Here is a 21,822-nt window from a genome sequence, read left to right on the forward strand (position 1 = left end):
TTGGAAGGAAAGTTATGACAAACTTAGACAGCATATTCAAAAGCAGAGACATTACTTTGCCAACAAAGGTCCATCTAGTCAAAGTTATGTTTTCCCAGTAGTCATGTATGGATGTGAGAGTTGGACTATAAAGAAAGCTGAACGCCGAAGAATTGATGCTTTTGAACTGTGGTGTTGGAGAAGACTCTTGAGAATCCTGCAAGGAGATCCAACCAGTCCATCCTAAAGGAGATTAGTCCTGAATATTCACTGGAAGGACTGATGTTGAAGCTGAAACTCCAGTACTTTGGCCACCTGATGTGAAGAACTGACTCATTTGAAAAGACCCTGATGCTGAGAAAGATTTTAGGTGGGAGGAGAAGGGGACAACAGAGGATGAGATGGCTGGATGGTATCACGGACTCAATGGACATGAGTTTGAGTAAACTCCGGGAGTTGGTGATGGACAGGGAAGCCTGGTATGCTGCAGTCCATGGGGTCGCAAGGAGTTGGACACGACTGAGCAACTGAATTAAACAGAACTGATGGTCTGATCACAACGGTAAACAGCTGATTCACTGACAACCATTCTGTTTTTCACTTTCAATACAATATTCAATAGATTACATGAAATGTACAACATTTTATTATAAAATAGGCCTTGCATTAAATGATCTTGCCCAAGTGTAGGCTAATGTAGTGTTCTGAGGACTTTAATATAGGTGAGGCTATACTATGATATTCAGTAAATTAGGCACATTCGATGCATTTTCAACTTACAATATTTTCAATTTATGATGGGCTTATCAGAATATGACCCCATTTTAAATCGAGGAAGATCTGTATATACAGTTCTAGGCAAAATCCTTAAGCTTCCTTCTGGATAATTTCTCCATTAAAATTAGGACTCTGATACCAGCCCTATCAACTTCACTAGAATGCCTATACATTTTGGTAAGCAGCAATGATAGGTGAGCTTACAAAGGAAATCTGGAAAAATCATTATTGGAAAAGAAATTGCTGCATTGGTATATTCCATATTCTAGCACTAAAAACTAATGTTTTGGTTGTATTTTCTTGGCTTTTTTTTTCTGTCACTGATGCTCTGAAGCAGCAGTACCCAACCTTTTTGGCACCAGGGACCAGTTTCATGGGAGACAGTCTTTCTACAGATCAGGGGTGGGGATGATTTTGGGATGAATAGAGTATATTACATTTTTTAATTGGAAAATAATTATTTTACAATGTTGTATTAGTTTCTGCTGTGCAAAAACACGAACCAGCCATGTGTATGCATATATCCCCTCCCTCGTGAGCCTCCCTTCCACCCTGCCCGACCCCATCCGTCTAGGTCATCACAGGGACCTAAGTGCTATAGCTAAGCTCCCTGTGCTATACCGAGCTAAGCTCCCTGTGCTGTACAGCAGCTTCCTGCTACCTGGTGGGATGAACTGAGAGATTCGCATCAACATATTAATATATACACAACCATGCACATTACATTTAGCGTGCGCTTTATTCCTAGTATCATTACATCAGCTCCTCCTCAGATCATCAGGCGTTAGATCCAGGCTGCCCTATGGGATCTCAGAGTATTTTCATTATTTTAACATTGCTTCCTGGCAAGGGACAAACCACTACTTTGAATTTTGCAGTAGCCATTTGAAATGTATTCAAATCCAAAGGTTTAGAATGTATATTGCTTCTTTTGTGACTATTAAAAATAATTGTGTAACTTTCCATGGACAGGATGCACCTCACAGAGATCAGTGATACTGTAGTCTACTGAAATATACCAAGACTGGAACAGAGTGTCAACAAGAACCAGCCCAAATAAAATGAGTATGAGGAGCCTTCCTGTAATAAGGTTTAAAGTGAAGTGATCAGAAATATTTTTTCCTTTAGCATACAGTTGAAAGGAAGGGCAGAAAAAGGGGAAAGCCAATCACCATGTCTCAACTTCATCAAGAAGCACTCCAAAGCGAGAGAGAACAGCCCAGACACAGTTTTAACACCTCTGGCTTTCAGAACACAGTTGGATGTAATGTCAACATCAAGGAACTGACAGAATGAAGCTAACTGGTGTGAGAAAAAAGATCCACCCTGCTTCTTGTGAAGACGCTTCTAAATACCAGTTGTCTAAACCTATTGATAAGCGTGGATGCATTATTAATAAAGCCAGCGGTCTGCCTGGTGCTACTCAGATGGTTCAAGCATTTAGTAGGAAGCATTGCTGTGAAGTTCTGCACAAAATAATGACAGTGTCTGTCTTAAATCGAAACAAATGGCTGTCGCAGGCTCTGGGGAGGCTGGGCGGAAGCAGCTGCTTTCCAGAGAAAGGCAGAGGGCCACCACCTGCTGAAGACAGGCGGGCAAGCAGTGGTCCACTGAACATTGACTACTTAATAATTCAGGATAACAGGAACCCCTGGCTCTTCAAACATGGCACTGCCCCTTCATCATGGGCTTTTCTTTCCCCTAATGAGCTCCTTGAAGAATGAGATGCTAAAATGTCTTCCAGCAATTCTCCAAAGACTGGGACTCAGACTGCCATAATGGAAAGTTCTCTGCAACTAAAGGGTCTGATTTCATACTTTCTCTCTCTCTTTCTTTCTCTCTTTTTTTTCTTCTCCCTCCTTTTTACCCTCTCATATTCCCTTTCTTTCATTGTTTGTATTGAATATTTCTTCCATACTTCCATGGACATCATAAGAATGCCAGGTAAAATACAAAGTCAAGGGAAAGCTTGAGGATCACTTTCTCCATAAGCTTCTGGTGGATTTTAAGTGTTAAAGTGTTAGTTGCTCAATCATCCAACTCTTTGCAACCCCATGGACTGTAGCCCACCAGGCTCCTCTATCCATGGGATTCTCCAGGCAAGAATACTGGAGTGGGTTGCTATTCCCTTCTCCGGGGGATCTTCCTGCCCCAGGGATTGAACCCAGGTCTCCTGCATTGCAGGCAGATTCTTTACCATCTGAACCAATTTGGATGGGACTTCCCTCTGATCCATTAATGGAACAAAGATACCTGGGTGGTCTGATTAGGTTCCTATGAGAATCACTTGGAGAAGATTGTGTGTTCCATGGGGCATTTCTCATACTTGGAGACTTTCATAGCCAATCTTGAAGATGAATCCAACTTTCCTATCACGTCATGCCAAAGGAGAGAAACTCTTGGGCTCAGCAGAATGATTCTAGCCAACTGAACTGCCTGTGTTGTCACATATGAAGCCTGATTCTCATGACTCAAAACAAATCAGAACTGTAAGAGAGAATTTGAGGTTTAACTGGTCACACCAAAGAAAAATATTGGCAAGGTGATGTTTTCATTTATTTGTTGAATAACAGTTTCTTAGTTCTTCCCCCACCCACCTTTGTTTAACAAGGATTTATTGGACACTATAATGCATGGAGAAGGAAATGGCAACCCACTCCAGTATTCTTGCCTGGAGAATCCCATGGAGGGAGGAGCCTGGTAGGCTACAGTCCATGGGGTCACAGAGAGTCAGACATGACTGAGCGACTTCACTCACTCAGGATGCATGAGGCATGAAACTGGGTTCTGGGAAAACAACAGTGATGAAAGCCAACCTCTGCTCTTATGGGGTTTACACTCTCTTCATGCTGTGCTTTGTCGCTCAGTCATGTCCGACTCTTTGTGACCCCGTGGACTGTAGCGCAGGCTCCTCTGTCCTTTGGGATTCTCCAGGCAAGAATACTGGAGTGGATTGCCATGTCCTTCTCCAGGAGTGTCCCAACCCAGAGAACACTCTCTTTATGGATATACAAATAATAAACTAGTAAAAATATATAAAGGCAGGAATACTGACGGTGTCAAGTGCTTTGGAAGATGTAGCAGAGTTTCATGGAGGGCATAACAGGATTAGGGAAGGAGATTCCTACAGACAACAGTTGTGAGGACAGTATCACAGAGGAGGTGACATTTTACCCACGTGAGAAGGAACCAGCCATGAAAGAAGTCAGATGACAGACTCTCCATGGAGAAGGAAAGCAGTTGTAAGAATTCTACAGGTCCTACCAGAAAGCCATCATGTTGGGAGCAGAGTGAGTGAACAGGATAAGGTTGAAAATATTTATCCGCAAGTACATGTATTACATCATTACAGGATGTGACTTTCCCAATGCTCATTCTTCTCTCATTCCTTAGGAACAAAGTCTTGATTTTTAAAAATAGCAGCATGTCTAAATAAAAGATTACATTTCCTGATCTCTTTTGCTAAGAATGGTTAATGAGGTATAAGCAGAAGATATTAAGAAGTTGGGTAGAATTTCTGGGCAATCTTTTTAAGGGAATTGACTCAGCTAGAAAACATGACCTTTTGACCTTCCTTCCCTTCGTGTCTTTTCTTGCCTGGAATTCAGGAATTAAGCCGGAGATCCAGCAGCCATGTGGGGCCATGTATCAATCTTGAGAATAAAAACTGTGATTAACAATAGTGGAGCACAAACTAGAAGAAGCAGATTTCATGTTGACTAGGGCACCTCCATATTAGCCTCTGAGTGCCTAGCCCCATGAAAGAGAAAAATGAACCTCTATTTTACTGCATCCAATTCAATTTATACTGAATTGTTACATGCAACAGAATATAATTCTTTCAGAAACACCACACCTGGTGCCTTAGACTTTACCTTTTGTATTCAAATACTGGTTATTGAAAGAATGAATATGTTTACTAGGAAAGAAGACATTGGTAAGATTTTTTTTTTAAAGAAGTATTTTGAAAAGAATTTTCTCGGTACTAATAATACTCTTGAAAAAGTATTTTCAGAAATGATGCATATATACATTATTTCATCCTTTTATTGTTTAAAATGAGACAACTTGAAAGATCTTACAAGTAGAGAAATGAAAATCTCAAAATGTTCAATGAGCCAGGAGGGACTTTGTCAATTCTAAATCCCTGATCTTTTGAGTTTAACGTATTATTACTTGTTATAACTATTTTTTGTGCAGGAATGAAAATAGGTCATCTAGTCATATTTACCTTTTACCAAAATCATTCCCAGAATTAGTTGTATAAAATAGTTTTTAAAAATTAATGGGTTTTCTTGGCTATGTCTTCCTTTTGATATTATTAAGCACCATATACCATCTTAGGACTTACGAACCCATGTTGTAAGTGAGACCTCATCATGTTTATAGTCCTATGAAATATCATGCACAGTAGCAATGACTATTGACAAATTTTTGTCCTCCATTTTTACCCAGAGAAAAGTAAAAATGTAAAGGTGGAAATATAATTGTTCTCCTTAAGTTGCCATTATTTGTCAAATGACATTTGAATTGCTTTACAATTAACCTGCTTATGGTGAAGTGTCAAATAGCAAAGATTTGAGACATTTGAATGAAAATTCTGATAGAGAAAACCATTGACTTTACCAGTTTTGTTTAGTAAGTGGAAACATCCTTTGTCTACTCAGTTATACAATTTATTTGTTGAAAGGAGATGAAGCATAAAATCAATGTTGTTTAAAATTTAGAAAACTCATACTGAGAAAAATACCCCAAACTGTCAGAGGTGTGGTTATGAAGGTGACAAATCTGTGTATAACTATCTTTGGTTCAAAGATGTGTCTGTCTGTGTGCTCAGTTTGACTCTTTGCAACCCCGTGGACTCCTCTGTCCACAGGATTCTCAAGGCAAGAATACTGGAGTGGGTGGCCATTTCCTTCTCCAGGGGATCTTCCCAACCCAGGGATCAAACCTGGGTCTCCTGCATTGCAGGCAGATTCTTTATGATTTGAACCACCAGGGAAGCCCAAACCAAGATGGGATTAATTCTATAAATAAAGTGATGCTGAAACTCAAGGAGAAAGTAATTATGAATATGGGAATCAAAGAAGGCTTCTGAGATGAGAGGACATTTGATTGGAGTCTTGAAAGACAAAAAAGGGAATTCCCTGGTGTTCCAGTGGTTAGGACTCTGCACTCTCACTGCCTACCAGAGGCCCAGTTCAGTCCCTGGTTGGGGAGCTAAGATTTCAGAAGCCACGTGGTATATGCCCCCCAAAAGGATACAAAGATTCAATTTTGAAAGTCTTTAGTTCACAGACTGTGAGGGACCATCCAGGCAGAGAGCAGCACATTCGCAGTCTCAGTTCAACTCAGTTCAGTTGCTCAGTTGTGTCCGACTCTTTGCGACCCCATGAATCACAGCACGCCAGGCCTCCCTGTCCATCACCAACTCCCGGAGTTCATTCAGACTCACGTCCACCGAGTCAGTGATGCCATCCAGCCACCTCATCCTCTGTCATCCCCTTCTCCTCCTGCCCCCAATCCCTCCCAGCATCAGAGTCTTTTCCAATGAGTCAACTCTTCGCGTGAGGTGGCCAAAGTACTGGAGTTTCAGCTTTCGTATCATTCCTTCCAAAGAAATCCCAGGGCTGATCTCCTTCAGAATGGACTGGTTGGATCTCCTTGCAGTCCAAGGGACTCTCAAGAGTCTTCTCCAACACCACAGTTCAAAAGCATCAATTCTTCGGTGCTCAGCTTTCTTCACAGTCCAACTCTCACATCCATACATGACCACAGGAAAACCATAGCCTTGACTAGATGGACCTTTGTTGGCAAAGTAATGTCTCTGCTTTTGAATATGCTATCTAGGTTGGTCATAACTTTCCTTCCAAGGAGTAAGCGTCTTTTAATTTCATGGCTGCAGTCACCATCTGCAGTGATTTTGGAGCCCCAAAATATAAAGTCTGACACTGTTTCCACTGTTTCCCCATCTATTTGCCATGAAGTGATGGGACCAGATGCCATGATCTTCGTTTTCTGAATGTTGAACTTTAAGCCAGTTTTTCACTCTCCTTTTCTAAAAGGTTCCTCTGCCTTTTCTAAATCCAGCTTGAACATCTGGAAGTTCACAGTTCACATATTGCTGAAGCCTGGCTTGGAGAATTTTGAGCATTACTTTACTAGCGTGTGAGATGAGTGCAATTGTGCGGTAGTTTGAGCATTCTTTGGCATTGCCTTTCTTTGGGATTGGAATGAAAACTGACCTTTTCCAGTCCTGTGGCCACTGCTGCGTTTTCCAAATTTGCTGGCATATTGAGTGCAGCACTTTCACAGCATCATTTTTCAGGATTTGAAATAGTTCAACTGGAATGCCATCACCTCCACTAGCTTTGTTCATAGTGATGCTTCCTAAGGCCTACTTGACTTCACATTCCAGAATGTTTGGCTCTAGGTAAGTGATGGGTCATGAAGGTCTTTTTTGTACAGTTCTTCTGTGTATTCTTGCCACTTCTTCTTAATATCTTCTGCTTCTGTTAGGTCCATACCATTTCTGTCCTTTATTGTGCCCATCTTTGCATGAATGTTCCCTTGGTATCTCTGATGTTCTTGAAGAGATCTCTAGTCTTTCCCATTCTGTTGTTTTCCTCTATTTCTTTGCACTGATCTCTGAGGAAGGCTTTCTTATCTCTTCTTGCTATTCTTTGGAATTCTGCATTCAGATGTTTATATCTTTCCTTTTCTCCTTTGCTTTTCTCTTCTCTTTTTTTCACAGCTATTTGTAAGGCCTCCTCGGAGTCTGGTGAGGTGCAAGTGTTTGGTAAATTTGGGAGAAGGGGAAAGGTTCGATTCTTGGAGGCAGGAGATGGGTGAGTAGACATGGTTTGGGGCTTAGTGTGGCACCCTACTCCAGTACTCTTGCCCGGAAAATCCCATGGACGGAGGAGCCTGGTAGGCTACAGTGGGGTCGCTAAGAGTCGGACACGACTGAGCGACTTCACTTTCACTTTTCACTTTCATGCATTGGAGGAGGAAATGGCAATCCACTCCAGTGTTCTTGCCTGGAGAATCCCAGGGACGGGGGAGCCTGGTGGGCTGCCGTCTATGGGGTCACACAGAGTTGGACACGACTGAAGCGGCTTAGCAGCAGCAGCAGCAGCAGTGACTTTTCTTCTTGAGAACCACACAGTATGAAGGATACAGAAATGGGAAAACCTCACTCAACTACCTGAGGGACAATTAAAGCAGGAAGAATGAAAAGGGAAGTAGGGTGCTGGGCAAGAGAACAGCCCTGTTCAGGCAGGCAGGCACAGGCACTTCCAGTAACAGTGAAACTGGCATGAAAGGAACAAGCCATAGATTGTTTGGGAAGGATCGTTTAGGCAGCGAGAGCAGAGCACAGTATTTTTAAGAGATTGAAAGTGTGTTGAGAGTTGTTGAGAGTTGATGGGGGAGTGGCAGGCAGTAAGGTTGGAGGCACGTGTAAGAATCAGATCACAGCCATGTAAGGAGCTTGGGATTCACTCTGAGTGCACAGGGAAACCATGGGAAGGACTTATTCCTGGAGATGGAAGGGTTTAGTTTATGATTTACAAGGTCATTAACTGATTAATGAAGAATAGATTGGAGAGGGAGCAGAAAGCCATTGCAGGAATCTGAGTGAGCCATGACCATGGTTTAGACTGAGGGATGGCTGTGAATATGAGATGCTTGGGAGGTAGTCAGGTGTTAGTCGTTCAGTTGTGTCTGATTCCTTGCAACCCTGTGGACTGTAGCACACCAGGTTCCTCTGTCTATGCAATTCCCCAGGCAAGAATACTGGAGTGAGTATGCATTTCCTACTCCAGGGGATCTTCCTGACCCAGGAATTGAATCCAGGTCTCCTGCATTGCAGGCAGATTCAAGAGGATTTATTAAAAAGACTGAATGCTGGGTCAGTGGAAAGAGAAGAATCAAGAGGAATCAAGTATGACTCCCTTAAAGCCTTGGAACTAAAGTTATAATGAAATTCTTCAAGTCATCAAATTCAGGAAGAGGTTTTTAAAGAAGCTGAGAATTCCCTAGTATTTTCAAGATTCCCATTCTACTTAGAAATTATAGAACAATAAACAAAGATAGGGACTCTGATGTTATAAAAGTCAGACCTACTTAAATCATAGTCCCCCTTCAATGGACCCACAATTGTTTTTAATGAATTAATTTCACTAAAATCTAAAAGTGAATGTCCTAAAATAAGCATAGTACTTTGTGGTAGTTGTATTAATTTTTGGTTTCTCTTGCCACAGTGTTGAATGTCTTCTTTAGCCAGTTACATTTTCTTGTTTATTCTGACAATTTATAGCTTAATCTCTTTTTTTTTTCTGATGCTAATGATGAAATATTTATCTCCTGTGATGGTGGACAGTTTCAGTTGAATAACTGAATATTTCAAAACTAATTTTAAGCATCTAATTATTTTCCTACCAAGACTTTGGCTGGTTTGTTATAAAGAGTGAAGAAAAAGGATTTATTGCCCTTCCCAGTTTTGTACTTGATTTGGTGGAATGATGTTCTGAGCAAATCCAAAAAGAGTAGGAAAGGAGCCGTATTGTGTGAGTGCTATGACTTTACCTGTGTAACTGCTTTTTGGCTAAAACCGATCTTTCGATAGTCTACCTGTTACAATCTCAGGCATGCACAGGTTTTTAAACATCTGAAAAGCCACATATCTTTTTGTTCTCAAATTTCAAAATAAAAGTTTTCAGAGCTCAGGTAAATGAGAAGGTCAGTAATGTTTTTCTTGATTACCGCTGTTCCACCATCTAGAAAAAAGAATTTCTTTTGAAAGATGTATTTTTAAGTGTCTTTCAAAGAAGTTTGGATGTGGGCTCCTGGTGGTGCCCAGGAAGTGAAATGAACCATAAATGAGACACATCAAAAGTAACTTACAAAGAACTTTTTTAATATTAAAGTGATGAATCAGAGCTCAAATTAACAAGTAAAGGAGTCCGCCTATATAATGAAAATCTTTTTCCAACATAACACTTCATTATAAAGGGAGTTTTTCTATAATAGAAGCAAGTGTAATTACATTTTTATATATAATTAGGACATTATTATCATTTCACCATATCAAAGTTCATTATAAGACATCTCCGATACATTTTTCATAGAGCGAAAATAAAAAGAGAACAGGAGTCCTTCAATTAGACTCATATAAGGACATCCACAGAGACTGAGAGAAGCTGATCAAACAGCTTACTTAGCCCAAAAGGGACCAGGTAGAACCCACGTTGCTTTTATGACACAGAAGTTGCTTCTCTTGTATCCCATATAATTTCTAATTATGGTTTTTTACCCTGTTCGTATTCAACCATGAGAAATTAAAGGTGCAACATTCCCAGCTGGAACCCAACTTTCCCCAATATTTCAAACTCTGCATCACGGCTCCCTGGTGTTTACTGAGCTGTGTGGAATTCTTACTCTGCCCAATGCAAACACCTGTCAAGCAGGAGGCAAGCTACAAACTGTTCTGTTTCACCAGTTTTATGAAGATGAAAAAGGTTCCCTTCTTCCCTTGCCCCCATCACCTTGCAATATTTTTGGAAGATAATTAACGTAGCTTCTAAAAAAATTAAAAAGTTACATATTTTTAGAACAGATCATCTCTAGCTGAGTGTGAAAAATGTGTCATGAGTCAGGATTTATAAATGTGAGAGCAAATAAATTTTGACTTGTAAAAGTAGCATATTAACATGTCCCAAGTTAGTTAACACAAAATGCATCTTTTATACATGAGTTTACAGCAAATGTTGCTTTTGGTGCAGATGAAATGATGAAGATAGCATGATCTGAGGAACTGACTCTTAGTACTGCAGCCTCAGAATTTCAGCTTTTTGGCTTACTTAAAGGCCACTCACTAAGCAATGCCGCCATGAATTTATCATTTATGTTCAGCTTGGGTTTAAGATGTTTAGCCTCTTCTCTATATGCAGAATGTGTGGGATGTGCCAGAGAAAGATTTATCTCTGTCCCTCGTGACTGGAACATAGGAAGGTCAGCACTGAGTGGTCAAGGGCGTCCACTTTGCACAGACAGGGAAACTGAAGTATACAAATTGCTGTTCCTGCTCCTAGAACTGGCTTTCCTGTCTCCATGTCCAGGGACCTCTCTGTTCCACCACATTCCAGCAGCACTTGTCACATTTCTCTACAGTTCTCACAGTTTCATAGATTTTTTAAAAATCAATTTGTTATTTCTTCTGCACTAAATAACAGTTTTTGAGTGTTTGTTTGTTGCTGCACCACAAGGCATGTAGGATCTTTAGTTCCCCAGCCAGGGTTGGAACCTGCATCTCCTGCATTGGAAATGAGGCATCTTAAACGCTGAACCACCAGGGGAGTCCTAATATATTTTTATTTTAGAGATCTTGTGTGTGTATATGTGTGTTTATGGTATACCATTGCAAACTTCTCACCCTTTTTTTTAAGATAACAATTTGGTATCAATTAATATGTATAAACTAAGAAAAGACATGTATGCTATCTCTCAAACTAATGATTCAGAAGATATTTCAAGGATGCCAGATTTATAATTCTGAATACCAATTTTTATTATTATTGTTAAACTATTAACAGAAATATCACAATTAATTGGACTTGCTGATGAACAGGATTTAAATAAATAGACAAATTATACATGACGGTTTTACCTGGGCTTTATTGATCACTTCATTCTGTGTTTTTGATTCTTCTGGGTGCATATTACTTTGTATAAAATTCCCATAGACCACATATCAAAATGTTAAAGAAGACTACAAATAAACTGGTCATTTATGGCAGAGATGAATTTGAAATAATGCCTTTATTATAAACCTAAGCACATCCCTTCTTACATGGTAACTCACAGATCTCACAACTGTGAGTAACTCGTTTGACCAGTCACTTATACAGCTATAAGTACAGTTAGTCAGACATAGAGAATCCTGTTAGGAATTAACTTGTCTCCCTAATTTCTTAACTCAGATGTAGTGATCAATAACTTCTCAGGATACTCACAGTCCTGCCTGTAATCCTGACGTGTATACCGTTCTGTCATCATTGTCTGACAGATTAAATCTTTATCACAAGTAGCAGCCAGTCTTTCTGTACTCAGATAGACCATCTGATTATTCCTTTTGAATGTTTATGAAATTTGGTTCTAAATATTAGAATTTTCTATGAGAAATTATTTCTTAGAACCAGATGCCTTCTTCTTTCTCCATCCTAACCAAATTCTAAATGTTCAGATTATAAAAGAATTAAGATGACAGTCTCTATGTAACAGTCTTAATATAATGGGGAAAATCTGTTTAAATACTTTCTTATTCCTTGCCTCATAAATTTAAAAATCTCAACATTAGCATAGAGATATGTCACATTTCCCTCCAAATAACCTAAAAAATATCATATTTCTGGCACATTATTTAAATATGACAAGTTAAATGTCTACCTCCTTTTTAGCTAAAGCAATAAATATATACTAAAATAAATATAATATTAAAATAGCTAAACCATAGTCCGTTGAGAACAATCAACAGAAGAGTGTGTAAATCAATTATTGGATTCATTTTATTAAATTTTTATCATATTATCAAACCATGGAGCTACTCCCTTATCTCATAATAAATAAATGCTTTGACAGAAAATGACAAAGTTTCTGTTGTGGGCAGCATTGTCATCCAGCTGTGTGTCTGTGCCTGACAGCCTAAGTTTTGAGGCTGTCTCTTATGAATTCAGCCTGCCAGTGAGGTGCCTTTGCACAAATTTGTGTGCATTCACTTGTAATTTGGTTTTGCATGCTCTGATTTTTTTTTAAGGTTCACACGCATTTGTTTATATATGATTCTTCCATTTGACTTTAGGCCTTTTGAGGAAAAGGAACTATATTTGCTATTTGATTTATACTTTTCCATGGTGCCTGGTAATGAGCTCTGCCCATCACAAATCTTTAGTAAACATTATTGAATCATTTTCTAACTGCTGATCACTGTTACATGATGGGTTTTTGTTTGTTTCTTTTACTTTAGTTCTAATGGTACTGCTGTCTCCCAAATCAGCTGAAAACTTTCCTTTTCAGAACATCTGCATTTTAAATATAGCAGTGGATACATGTCGATCCCAAACTGTATAGCACAGGGAATTCTGCTCAATGCTATGTGGCAGCCTGGATGGAAGGGAAGTTTGGGGGGAAATGGTTACCCATATATTTAAGGCTGAATCCCTTTGCTATACACCTGAAACTATCACATTGTTAATTGGCTGTACTCTAATTTAAAATAAAAAGTTTAAAAAGTTAAAATGAAAAATGTCATATATATTTCACTCTCTAAAAATATGTTTATAAGAGATAATATTTTTTAAAAATTTTAGTGCTAATAAACTTACAGTTATACATATTAAAAAAAAAAAAAAGAACATGTGAATGCTGGTGGGAAAACTGGGACTGAAGGACTGTAATGTACTATAATGCCCCCACTGCATTCGTGATAAATTCTAAGGTTTCAGAAGTCTTTCTAAGGAAATGTCAAGTAGGTGCTTCTTATTTACAGCAGATGCATCTTTTCACGAATCAAAGGCAGTATAGGTTTCCCACTTTGCTTTCGGAATGCGGGGCTGGATGAAGCACTCTTTTAACCTATCAAAGGACTGATCCTGCGTTCAGAGTCTAAAGTTATGTGGATTCATATTTAATTATGTTGGCCAATTATTTTGCTACACTCACAGGATGGGGAGGGATGGTGACATAGAAGAGAATTCCCAAACCACACAAACTATTGCTATTCCTCCCTGCCGTCACTACCATACTATCTCCATATTCCTGTACCTTTTCTTTTCTTTAAAATGAAACTTTCATCTGTGGAAAGAATAGCATTAACATAAAGTGCAACAGAAGGAAGCTGCATTTGGCATAGAGCAATGTGCTGGAAAGGCTTGCAGTTTAGAAATGCAGTTTTTGCTTCTTCAGAAAGAAAAATTCTTCATCTCATTATGTTTACAAGTGTAACGCTCTAAATATGTTTTTACAGCGTTAACTCAAAATTGGACTGATCTAGTATACTTGGAAATGGGAACTCTGTTGTTTTTATTCTTTGGCTCCTTGAGGTTACTATTACTTAGTATTTTTCACAAAGAATGTGTGTATTATATTTGTATTTCTTTCTAAGTAGTGGGTATCATTGGGACAGCATTCAGATGAAATGAAAAAGGTACTTTGTGAAACTTAATGAAGTCACCAATTCTCAAATCAATATGTTACTTTCTTGTGCAAGAAACTAGAAATTTTATGAAGGATAAATATAAGTATCTAGATCTATTCCCTTTTTAAATTTCTGGCCCTAGATAAGGGGCCATTCATAAAAGGCCAGAATGATTTTGTTTTAAGGGTTTGTTTGTGGCTTCATGTTTAAGATAGAGTAAATCCTGTTACAATACTCCAAGTCAACATCTAACTATATTTCTCCTCTAGAAAATTAGGTAAACAACAGTAAAGTATCACTCACAGGGCCGACCTTTAATTTGACTGTACAACCAAAGAAACAGACTTAAAATGTTTTTTCTTCTCTGAGATTTGTTTTGAAAGAGCTCACTCCTCAACTCTGCACCAAGGCATATGCGTTTTGCAGCCATCAAGTTCTCTGTTCATTCATGCCTGTGTTCATGCCTGTGTACATTTTTTCATTTGGAGAGTTGCTTAAGGATTTACCACAATGCTAATAGCTCCTCTCATGGAGCCCCCAGCCTGGCAGTAAAGCTCACTAGACAAGCAGAAACATGAGGTTAATGCTTTCCACATTTCAGAAGCAGTGTTTGCTGGCTTTTCCTGCATCCTCCTCCAGGAGAGTTGCTTTGCCTGGGAGACTTGCTGTAGGGTTGAAACACCATAGCAGCAGTGATTCTGGTGGGCAGAACCTCCTCTCCAAGAAAAAATGCAGTTCTGACTCCAGTGTTGTGAGCTGCATCTCAAGGGCAGCTTGGACAGCTGTCATGGCCAGCTCATCTCTTGTCTTTTTCTGACCTCTTCTGACCTCATTTCATCCATAAGTAATGTCTGAAGTTTCATACCGTGGCTGGTGCTCTGGCTTCAATAATGTAATTATTAGGGTCCCACAGTCGACCAGTTGGCCAGATGAGCATAGAGCACATCTCTCCCAGATGCCCTTGGCGCCTGACAGATGGCAGTGTCAATCGTGTTTAAAGACCTTGTGTGCTTCGGTTTCCTTTTAGGTCCCTTTAAAGCTGTACCAGCCAAGTTGAGTGTGAGAGAGAGACAGTCCAAACATCAGGGCTGAAATGAAGCTCAGAAACCACTGAGGGAAAAAAAATAGGGGGAAAGATACTTTGAAAGGACAGGATAGAGACTGGGGAGGAGGGCATAGATATGATTGGGTGTTTGTCTGTGAAACTGGTCCCAGCAATACCCTTTTCCATTCATTCTAGTCATCTTAACTCGAGTCCAGGATCCCATTCTCCCATCCAGCTCTTAGGTATGATAAAGAAAAAGTCCCCCTCAAGACAGACACAACTTCTCGATTTCACTTGCCCCTTGGCAAAGTGTCCTGGTGCGGTGCCCGACCTACCCAACAGTCCCTGTCAGCCACACCCACCTAGTGTTTCTTTAGTAACATCGGCAGAAGGCAACGGATCTCTTCTCATATCATCACTCGTCCAAAAAGCCCAGGCCTGGATAGTCATTTCTTGAAGCGCATCTTCCATGTAACCACATATTCCTGCTCTGTGTGTGTCACATGAGAAGCCAAGAAATCAACATTCCAGGTGACCACCTAAATAACATACACTTAGTTTTATTTCTGCAAAGAGATGGAGGCTCATTTCCAAAAAGCACCGGAGGGTAGCATTTTTTATCTGTTTACAATAAATTAACTACTACTTCCCTTCTCTCAAAATTAAAAAAGTAAATACATTTTGCAATCCAGCACCTACTTTAAGCAAACAGTGCTTTCTTTCTTTTCTTTTTCTTTTTTTTTTTTTTTTTTACAGCCTGGGGCAGGGAGGTGTTGCATTCAGTTTTGTCACTCATTTTGAGTCATTCATTCAGGAAAACAACACGAAGATTGTGTTCTCTTCAGTGCTGTATTTGGATGCTGTCTGAGGCAACGGAGGAGGGAAAACATAACTGCCATCTGTGTTCACAGAGCTCACAGTGGAAGAGGGAAGACGAATGAGCTTCCTCCATGTATCTTATTAGATTTGTATGCACTGAGTGCCATTTACCTGGAAAGGAGCTTGGAACTCCCAGCAAGTTCCCTTGGAACTGCAAGATAGCTGTGAGATCATCCAGGAGGGACAGGGGACAAGGTGGTCACGGATAGACATTTTCAGCTGGTGCTCAGCTCTGCTCTTCCAAGTTTCTCCATAGTGTATTTTGAATCCAGCCTCTTTTCTTCAGCTGACTGTGGTCATCACAGTCTGGAGAATCACACATGTCCCTGACAGTCTCTTCTAGAGGGGCCATGTCCTTCCTTTCAGCCGTTAATTATCACAAAAAAGACATCAGATTGTGTCACTCTTTTCCTTTGGCAAAGCTTTCTGTTGCCTTTCTGTTGCCTGCGGTGTAAATTCTAAAAACCTTAGCTCAGTGTAGGAGGCCTGGTAGAGCCTGATTCAATGACTAACCTTAGGGCCCATCATGCTGTTCCCCTCGCTCAGCCTCCCCCAAATACAGCCTAAGCTCCAGCCATGCTGCCGTCCTGCTCATCCGTGACTCCAGGTCTCAACCCCTGCTTCTCCTTCTCGTCTGTCCAGCTGGTACATTTCTCTTCACACATGAAAGATGCAGAACTCAGATGCAATCCTGCCCCATTTGGCCTGGCAGACTGCTCTTCCTTCCCGGGAGAACCCACGGCATTTCTTCATTCCTTCAAAAGATGATGGTGCAGCTTTTCTGCTTCTACTGGACCATGAGTTCCTTGAGGGAAGGGGTTGTGTCTCACCCGACCTTATATCCTGGGGACCTAGCAAGATCCCCAGCCCAGAGTGGCATCCTGACCAATCCTCCTTAAATGGACAGATACATGAAAGAGAAATTGACTGTACCTTCTCCAAGGCCTTATGTCATCAATGCCCTCCTTTTATTCATTGTTTAAGAGAGCTCAATTTTGCATTGAGTCATTCCATGGATGTTTCCAGAGTGAGTGTGTGACCACCTCTGGCACACACCTCATTCAACATCAGGCTACAGAAGCATTGAATATAGCTACAAAAAGTCAAGTTCAGAATATGAGCAGATTACTTCTTGAGCCCAGAACTTCTGTCCCTGATTCTCTCAGCTCCCGCATTATTAGCATCTGGGTCAGATCCCTGTGTACGGAGCCGCTGACAGTCTCTATTTTCTTTATTATTATTTTCCTCTGGCTTCGCAGAAGCGCAGCCGTGCTGTTTGGCTGCTTGTGGTTCTGTGATGCCAAGATGTTTTAGAACAATGTTGTGATGCCTGGTCCACACCTACTACCACTGAGACAAGCCCAGAAGTTAAATTATGAAGCAAACGTAAGCTTTGAAGAAATTTTTATTTAATCTGTATTCCCCTGTTTCATCTGCACATCCATCCAGCACAATCTGCATCATTATTAGCCACATCAACTTGCTAAAAAAAAAAAAAGAGAGAGAGTAAAAAGTAAGACATCTGTGTTATAGCATTAATATATTCAAAGGTTTTTACTTTCATCTTGCAGGCATTAACAGTGTGTAAATGCAATGTAAGCGCAACCTACAACAGCACGAAGTTAGCAGAAGGAAAATGGACTCAGGAGCCTAGCAAAAGAAGGGAGCCTACAAAAAAAAACAAACAAGGGAAAAATAAAAGGTATGTTTGTGTGGAGGGGACAACCAGGTTAGGGATGATGTAAAAAGCAGAGTTTTATCAAGAAATCAAGTATTTTGCCTATTGCTCTCGCAGAGCCTTCTAATTGCCAGCACAATTTCTAAGGCACTCAGGCAACCCTCAAGCAGTGTGCTGAAGGTGTGTTTGTGCGGCTATGCCCTCTGGCTTGGCTGCCAGCCTATTTCCTTAGATCAGAGCCAGAAGGCAGACTGTTTTCGAATACCGATCACCTCACCCGGACCTAATCCTTTGAGTTCTCTTTGGCATCTATTCCTTCTGCCAGTTTCCTCTTCTGTTCCTCTCTTTTCTTCTGAAGTTGACAACAAAGACATCCTCAGGGTCCTCCTTGATGTAAGACCACTCTTGATGTTATTACAGTGTGGTTTTTCTTTTTTTTTTTGTAACCTAAAGTTGTGCTACTTTTATATTCAGCTAGCACAATATTTGCACACCAGAAGATAAAGAAAATGTGAATATGTTATCCAGAGTGATCGTTCCTTTTTAATTTGTGCCCCTCAGTGTTTTTTTGATGTAAACCCCTTTCCTTTCCCTGTCCCTCATCTCCATACCTGATCAAGAACCCAAAGGTCTCTCTTTAGAGACGAGGTTACTTCTATACCTTAAATTGGCCTGACCTGCCAGTTTTAATTTTAAAAATATGGCTGTATGCGATATGGATGAATATGGAATTTCTATGAAGCACAAAACTTTTGAACAGTTCCTGTCCTCTGTGATAGTGGGTTTTTAAAGGGAAATCTCCAAAGAGCTAATTAGTAGACAAGTAGAGCTCAGGCTGAACAAAGCTGAAAAGATAGCAGATAACTAAAAGGACCTGGCCATAGCTGACAAAAATCAAAGCCCTGACAGAGAGCTGGCGGTAACCTTGGGCTGCTAACTGACAGAGACAATAAAAAAAAAAACAAAACCCTCTGAACCTGGCGGAGAGTGACAGCCCCACTAGAGATTCTCGGAAGAGCACAGGACCTCCACCACAAGGAAGTAGGAATCTTCCAGCAGTCAGAACCCAAGGCTCTTGCTGCCCATCTCAACTCCAAAAGATGTGAACTGGCTCCGTTCTGGCCGCCCCTAATGGAGGAGACAGAGAGAGGAGGCCCAGGAGCTTTTTAAAGTTGCTCAACAAGTTTCAGGCTGGCCTTGAACTTGAGGGTGGAGTCGTGGGAAGGAAGAATGGGGTGGGGGGCAGCCTGAAATGGAGAAAGAGCCCCCCCCCCCCCCCCCCCCCCCCCGCCACCGCCCCCTGGTTGTTGCCTGGGGCTCAGGCGGATGAGCCGTGAATAAGGGCTGAGGGGAAGCGGTGGCTGGGAAAAGCCAATTCAGGCCAGGACTTAATGAGCCCAACAACCAAGGAAATCCAGTCAGAAATACAATGAATGACTCTTGAAAGAAACTTAAGTCATGCCAAGGAAAAAAAGTGGGGATCAAGGACAAAAGTCATGGCAAGGGCAAGAGTCCTTCTGTGTTAGAACACAGAATTTATAAGAAGGGTGTGGAGCAGACAGCTGCAATTTCAAACCCCTGGAAGTGAGAAATAACAAAAATGATGATCTTTTTAAAACCCTCTTTAGTTCTTTAAGAAGAGAGAGGAAGCTCTGATAGGTTTGTTAGTTTTTAGGCACTAATGAGCCTGCTTCTAAAGTTCCAAGGGTGTGAAGGGTGGTAAGAAAGGATGCATCGGTTAACTGAGTGATCTGAAAATATCTCTCTGCATTCATGAGATTCCACGGTGTATTTCTGGGCATACAAATAATTTCTATTTAGGGAAGAAGCCAAGCCCTAACAAAGTGCTACAGCTACGAGGAGGGAGAAAACTTGAAAGCAAGCGCTTAAAAAGCATTCTGCTTTGAAACCCAAATGCTAATAACATACAATAGGTGATTTTCATTATCCCTAAAGAAGGTCTTAGTTCCAGACAAGGTCTTCCGGTTCTGTATTTATTCCTTTCTGAGATACTGAACTCTGAATCCGTTGCAGCCCTTGAAGACACGACCAGTGTTTGCAAACCCCAGGGACCTCATCTCAGAGGAAACAAGCAGACCAGGTGAAAGCTTTAGAAGGATAAACCCAAGGGATGTTTTTAAAAGACAGGCGTGTATTAAAAAAAAAAAAAAAGCCATATAAAAATGCTTACATTCAGGGAAAATGCGTCTCAGTTATCTTGTTCAGACTCCAGTGTCTGCCATCATATACTTCAAAATGTTTATCATATTGATATAATTATATTTTTATGGTAAATATGATTATATATGTACCATTCATCTTAAGCATCTCTTTGAATCCTCCCTAAACTGCAGTCGTATTTCCACGAAGAATACACTGGACGACTTAAGAAGCTTGGCTTGGCTTGGCTCAGAATGAGTCTGATCTCAGACATTTGTTGGAATCTGAGCAATACTGACAGATAACTGAGAAAGGTCTCCCTGAGTCAAGCAAATATTTGAAGACTTGGCTCATGGAAAATCTGCCCTGTATTAAACTTGGAGTAAAGAGGAATTTTTCTCTTTTGATTTGGGTTTGAGATTCAACATCAAGTTTGAAAAAATAAATGTATAGCAGAACACGGTGTTTTTTAAAATGGATCTGCTCCTATTTAGAGGGGAGAGCATAATCTATAAAACAAGCTTTTAAAAAAATAATTTATAAAAACAAGGCAAGTAACTTAGAAGCTATTATAAAGCACAGCCTGGCAAAATGGGTTTTGTGGTCTCCTTAACTCATACCTGCAAGAAAAGTTGAGGGTTCTCTGTTTCATATTTAATAATTTAGGCATGATGGAACATGTAGTGAGTTATTTTCTCTAGGAATGGAAATAGATTTTCGGTGAGCCATTGTTAGGGCTAAGCCAAACCACTTCATCCCAGACCATAGCACATATTTGAGGTGTCTGCAGGATTCAGAATAAATATAGGGAGAATCTAAAGGATTTTGCTCTGTGGCTGTACAGATGAGGTTCCCAAGGCCCAGATGGGTTAGGAAACTGAAGCCACGTGTTAAGCTGCACAGTGCCTAAGCAGAAGTAGCATGCAGGCCTGATTCTCTTCACTATTTCATCATTGAGACACATGAACTATACTGCTTTAGTCCCATCTAGCTTATTGATCTGCTTTGATATTAATCAATTACTGCTTTTCAAAAGATTATAGATAAAATAAACTGTCCAAATATAAAGGCCTTAATGACCATCTCAAGGTAGTGTTATCTTACTGCTGAAATCCACCTCCTACCTTTCTCTCCTGAAAGCACCTCTCTTGCCCTCTTAGTCTGCCTGGGCTGCTGTAACAAAATGTCAACAGTGTGGGTGGCTTAAACAGCAGACCTTTATTTCTCAGTTCTGAGGTCTGGAAATTCTCCAGTGCAGGGTGCCAGCATGGTCAGGTTCTTGGCGAGGGCTTCCTGGCTGCTGTCCTGCAGTGGCCTCACATGGGGGACAGAGCACAAGCTTTCTGGTCTCTTCTTATAAGGATACTCATTCCATTAGGAGGGTTCTTTGCTCATGACCTCAGCCAATGCTAATCACCTCCCAAAGGCCCTGCTTCCAAATACCATTACACTGGGGATTAGGGTTTTACCATGAATTTGGGGGAGGACACAAACATACAGTTCATAACACTTGCTATTGTTTGTGGTTCTTGTTTTTATTTGTCTTCCTAAGGTGTGTCCATTTGAGAAAACACATCAGTTATTGATTTTTCCCCTCTGGCATGTATAGGGGTGTCTGGCACATAGATACAATGATATCGGGCATGCAGAAGGTGTTCAGTAATAATTTTTGAATATGTGGATGAACCAGTTTTCAATTCTTAGTTGAAAATCAGACAGTGGCTCACCTGCTTTTTTAAAAATAACTCTCCTTATGAATCTTAGAACTCATGAAAATGTCCCTAACAGGCTCCCTGCTTCCTCTCTCAACTTATGCCTTGCTGATCACCCATCTTACTAATTGAAACCTCTTCTAAGATGGATTGACTGATGCAAATGCTGAAAGTCCTTCCTCTCTGAAAATGAGTGCTTGTGCATTTAAGTGGTTTTTCCTTTGTGGCTCCCTGTGACAAAACCTTGATGTATGTCACAGCAAAATGAAAGAAAGAGTGGGAACATACTATCACATAGGCACCCATTATATATGCCTCATTTACATAATATTGGACAGATTTCCTTTTTTTCTCTGAATTTCTTCAGTGGGAAATCTTTAATGAATTCTTCAAATTC

The 21,822-nt window shown here is 40.4% G+C and overlaps 1 long non-coding RNA gene across 1 annotated transcript in view; it reads left to right on the forward strand.

Moving 5' to 3' along the window:
• The window catches only part of LOC139176837 (uncharacterized), a 67,086-nt gene extending 48,925 nt beyond the window's left edge, over positions 1–18,161 (forward strand). The window contains exon 4 of the long non-coding RNA XR_011561313.1: positions 17,447–18,161. This is a non-coding gene — a long non-coding RNA (uncharacterized lncRNA). The remainder of the gene's footprint in view (positions 1–17,446) is intronic.
• The last annotated feature ends 3,661 nt before the right edge of the window (positions 18,162–21,822 follow it).

The sequence above is a fragment of the Bos indicus genome, chromosome 17 (assembly GCF_029378745.1).
Source record: "Bos indicus isolate NIAB-ARS_2022 breed Sahiwal x Tharparkar chromosome 17, NIAB-ARS_B.indTharparkar_mat_pri_1.0, whole genome shotgun sequence".
Lineage (NCBI taxonomy): Eukaryota > Metazoa > Chordata > Mammalia > Artiodactyla > Bovidae > Bos > Bos indicus.